This window comes from Brassica oleracea, chromosome C6 (assembly GCF_000695525.1).
Source record: "Brassica oleracea var. oleracea cultivar TO1000 chromosome C6, BOL, whole genome shotgun sequence".
In the NCBI taxonomy this organism is placed as follows: Eukaryota; Viridiplantae; Streptophyta; class Magnoliopsida; order Brassicales; family Brassicaceae; genus Brassica; species Brassica oleracea.
This window is the reverse complement of record NC_027753.1, coordinates 6,169,554-6,174,783: the sequence shown is the minus strand read 5'-3', so window position 1 is coordinate 6,174,783 and position 5,230 is coordinate 6,169,554. Positions and strand designations below refer to the sequence as shown.

The 5,230-nt window shown below is 33.3% G+C and overlaps 1 long non-coding RNA gene across 1 annotated transcript; it reads left to right on the top strand.

The window, feature by feature from the left end:
• The first annotated feature begins 351 nt into the window (after window positions 1–351).
• On the top strand, window positions 352–4,279 carry LOC106298248. Its single transcript, XR_001261461.1, has 9 exons — window positions 352–666; window positions 1,085–1,162; window positions 1,239–1,293; window positions 1,389–1,689; window positions 1,787–1,859; window positions 3,294–3,346; window positions 3,449–3,501; window positions 3,594–3,709; window positions 3,810–4,279. It is a non-coding gene; the product is annotated as an uncharacterized LOC106298248 (long non-coding RNA).
• The last annotated feature ends 951 nt before the right edge of the window (window positions 4,280–5,230 follow it).

Here is a 5,230-nt window from a genome sequence, read left to right as displayed (position 1 = left end):
TATAGTTTAAATCCTGCCGACAGACCGAGGAAATTCCGACGGAATTCCGACGGAAAAGGCTAGTTCGTCGGAATTTCCTCGGAATTTTGTAAAATCCCCCAACGGCTCTCCAACGGCTATAATATTTCCTCGGAATTCATCGGTTTTTTCTGAGGAACACATTTTTCCTCGGAATTTCCTCGGAATATTCCGACGGATTGATATTTCCTCGGAATTCCGTCGGTATATTCCGAGGAAACCCAATTTTGTGTTTCCTCGGAATTTCCTCGGAAATTCCTCGGGATATTCCGAGGATTTCATTTTCCGTCGGAATGTCCGTCAGAATACCGCTGCTTTCTTGTAGTGTGTGATCAAAACCAACATCGGGACTTCTGCACTAATGGGATACAATCTTGGCACTACGTTCAAGCTTGAAGTCAAATGAAAGAAGATCATTGGGTTTCATAGATCTTCTGACAAAAACCTTCGCTCTCTAGGAGCTTATTTTGCACCGATTTCTCCTTCTAATTTGAAATACTAATTGGAAAAAGCTACATATGCTCTTCATCCGTTTGGTTTAATGTTGTTTTGAGTCTGTACTAATTTACTATGTCATCATCTTTCATGTTTGTTTTGGTGTGGCTTTCACAAATTCCATCGTTTGCAAGTTGTATAAACTGCAGTAAGGTATTTGATTTAATGTTGGTTTGATGAACTTAACTTACTAGCACTTGAATTTTTTTACAGTAGATTGTAGACTACTGCCTTTCATACTATTTCTGGATCCGTTCAAACTAACTAATAATGACATATATATAAACAAATTTGTTTGTACTTTTATATAATAAATCTGCAGTAGGCAAAAACTTGTATATAAATGGTACCTTCATTGATTAACTTTTTTTTTTTGGTGTGAATGCTACATCCTTCATTCAATAACTTATAGATCAACCGCATCAAAACCCACTTCCTGATTTCGAAACTCAAATTTGGTCATCTCTTCAGTTCACTTTGCCTTCTCTGAACCTTCAATTTTTGTTTTTCAATTGCAGACAAAAAAACTAACCCCTTTTGGTGTTATTTGGTGTTTTATCTATCCTTTCAGGCAAGGATTGCTAACCGTCATAAGATTATGAACTGAAATAATTGAAGCAGAAGCAAGCTAATCGCATGAGATTTATTGGTAAGCGTCAATGCCTATGGAAAGATACAGCCATAGAGACCTCTGAAGATTTTGATTTGAGCCGTTTACATCTTAGCTCCAACAGATACGATGGTGAACCATTGCTATGAAGCCGGGAATGGAAAATTGAGGTAGGTGTACATATATTTTATAATTATTTGATACTATGAAATCTTACAAGTTTGAAGGAAAGATATGACATTTCATTTCATTTTCAATATTTCAGATCTTGAAAAGTTATGGCGGACAACCTAATTGGCAGATGCGTGAAAACGATACTGGGGATCATATTCCATACGAAGTTTAAAAGCTCCCAGTTATCATTATTACATATGGTAAATGTTTGGAGTATCTTGACCATCAACTATTGTTTGCCGTGCGGATTAACAACTACGTGTTTAGAGTTTGTAAAAGATTTCATGAAACAGAACAAGGCTGGGAGCTTTTACTTATGTGGCTGCCTTGGAATTGAAAAGTCATTTTCGATGGAGAAAGTAAGATTACAAGTTGAGCACTGGCCAAAACAGGTAGTCAGTATTGTGTCTATATCTTCAGGACTTGTGATTCATGTGAGCATCTTCTATCTATCATGAAAGGGTGATTTCCATTTATAAATTCTTTCAGGAAGGCTTGCCTTGGATAGAAATAATGTATGTTAACTGCACGTCACTGACAGAAAACATATATATTCTCAAAGGTAAGACGTTATGCAATGAAAATACCCTCCCCAGTTCTTGGTTTCGTTTTAATAGAGATGCTTAGTGAATAGTGAATTACACCAACTTCAGATTTTGTTTTCTTTCAAAAGAAACAATCATCCAGCTCAAAAATAATGTAGGTTCTTTTTTCTTTCTTAATGACCTGCTAGCTATACTGAAACCTGTTTCACATTTAAATTTCATTTGCAGTCTGATAACTGCACATGAGTTGATTACTTGATCACAAGAGATCGATGTGGCCTTCATGAGCTTTTTATTCTCACAACATTGTCATTCTCAAGATGTATCCTCCTATCAATACTATTAAATGGGGAGGAGTCCTAAAAAATCTACTTAAAAAAAGTTGTTGCACCCTTTCATTTAACTAATACATTTGGTCTTACCTAACTATAACTATACATGATGATTTTATTTATTAGTCGACATAGTGGACCAAAGTTTTTGTTTAACTAAAGCCCAGTCGTGATGTTCATTTTCTTGGGATAATCTATTGTTTTAGCAATTTATTTTATTGGTCCATGTCTAAAATATATAATAATATCGTTATAACATACAAAATCTCAAATATAAATTTATAAAACTTTAATTTTAAACAAAAAAAATTCTTCTTCGATATAAAATGACTTTATAACATGATAATGTACAACAAAACTAAAATAAAAATTCATATTAAACACTGTTTAAATATCATCATATTTATATAGGGTCTTATAGAGTCAAACAATATCAGATCCCAGATTAATGATTGGTTTTGAGTTTTGAACGAGATTTATCAGGTTTTATGTATCAGGTTTTAACTAAATCTGGACCGTAATATATACAAGTCACTGGATTTATTGGTTTGACTAAGAGTCTAGGTTGGGTACGTAAACACTTCTAAAACTCTTAAAAACCCTACAAATGTATATTATTTGATCAGCCCAAAATCCAACAAGCAAATCTTATGTTTTACCAGCTGAACAAATGTAACTTTTATAAAATGCACACAATACAAAAATGATGTTATGACATAAAAGTGTACATACAAAATCTCAAATAAACTAACCGATAAGTTAATGTAATTTACACAAAAAAAAACGTTTTCTTCTCTAATATAATACAACTTTATAACTTGATAATGTACTTCGAAACCAAAACACTAATTCATTTAAAACATTTATATTAACCGGAGAAACCCGCGTTTTTGAAGCGCGGGTCAAAATCTAGTAGGTACCTTATAGTTTATAAAACACCAACATTATAAGTTCAAATGGGTTATATAGCAAATGGGTTGTTGCCACTAAACATGCTCTATTGCCCTTATAAAATGGTATATAATGATACAATGTTTTTTAGATGCCAATATCTAAGATTTTGTTTGCCTCTTGGCCCCTGATCTTACAGTTTAACCAATATTTGAGAATGTAAATCAGGTAGGAAGGCATTGCTACAGCTCAACGAGGAGAAACCCATTGTCCTTTATGAGGTTAGATAGAACCAAAATGGTTTCTATAACTAAAAGGATTTTCTTCTCTTTTTTTCCTCTCTTGAGAAAAAAATTTAATTCCATCGTCTTCTTCTTTGACAGCCTGATTCACACCTCTAGCAAGCAAACTGTTGTTCGACCGCATCTCATGAAAAGTACACCGTTTGCTTGAAAGATATTTCTTTTATGTTTGTTGAAAAAAGAGAGTAAGTAAGTATCTGATTGGTAATGTGGAATTGTTTATCAGGGTTCAAGTCATGATAGTTCTGTAGACATAGACTACGGTGTTGCAGAAAGTACAATAATAAATACAGGAGAATTCTGATACCTTCAGAGGGAAACAGAGCGAGAAGATGCTATAAGGTACTTTCTTAACTTATTTCCTCATTATATATCTATATGTTCTAACTTAAAAAGTGAAAAACATGAATTTAACTGGAGTTTGGCAATGTTATAAATACAGATGCGAGATGTATATCAGATCTGAAATCAGGACAAGATTCAGGGAAAGAGGAAGAAGAGGATCAAGAGATTGGAGCAAATAACGTGTTCAAGAAAGTGAGAGAAAAAAACTAAGAAGAGCAGGAACAGTCTTACTAAACATGGTCATAGTCATTACCACGATAATGAGCATGAAATATGACGAGCAAGAACCAAAAATGGCACAGAGAGCCAAGTTTGCCATTTACCTTAGAGAAAGACATAAGCATTAAGTTTAAGTGACATTAACGGTTTCTTTTCACCTATTCTTTCATTGTTTATTTTGAAAGAATCTTTGAGTAGACTTAGATATCTCGTGTTCTGCTTCATCAATGTCATAGGGATGCCTGCTTATGATTCATGGACGTGTGGAAGAAAAGCACGCATCTGGTCAGTGCTTTGAAATCAGAGCAAGATAAGGGCAACACACCCAAGCATCTCTACAATGAACGACTCAGGGTTTATTTTCGTAAATGCTGTAATCATTCGATTGTGATTATAGATTTTAACTTCTTTTTCAATCTAGATAATGAAACCAAGACCTAATGTCACACCTGAAAGTAAAATATTCATTCAAGTGAATGTAGGAGCTTCGTCTAAGTTTATGGTTCAACCTTAGAAGTAGTTGTTATGCGTTATGAATATTCTTTTGAATCAAGAGAGTGACAAATTTTCTTTTGTTAGCGACACACAAGGAAAACCACCAATGGCTATAATCGTCTTGCTTTTTCATAAGTAATGAACACAAATTATTCCTATGTAGTTCCTACAAACAAGAGTTGTATTGTCTTTTTTACATAAAGAAGGTGAAGTAAAAGCCCAGAAAAAAGAAAAATAGCTGATGATGCTCCAAAGAGAATCTAAAGATTTCAGAAAAGATGCAGCAAAAAGATTATGGAGAAGCTGAGAAAAGCAAAGGACGAATACAAGTGGTGCTTTATCCACCCAGCTACCCATATCTACATTTTATTATTTAGTTTTTTTCCCTAAAACTTAAAATATGTTCTCCCTAATTTGCTTTTATATGCTGTTTTTTGTTTTTTTTTTGTTTTCTTTCTTGAACGTGCATTCAATAAAATCTATTTAAAATTTATATGTTGTGTGAGAAAATTTGTTTGCATTGTCTAGTCATCGTAATTGACTCAGGGATTGTAACGTTTAAACGTTATTCTCTCTACTAAGGTGTAGTCACAGAATGAATACTACCATAATTTTCGTGATTTATTTCATATTTTACGGATATCTAATTTTCTAATTTGTTTTGATTCTGAAAAATGCGTATATCCGTTTTTTTTGTATAACCAGAACAATTACAGTTATTTGCAAATATTTAGAGATACCTCATTCACTTTGTTCAATAAAAATAAATCTTGAAAAAAACTATACAAGTTTGTTTTCAGAAGT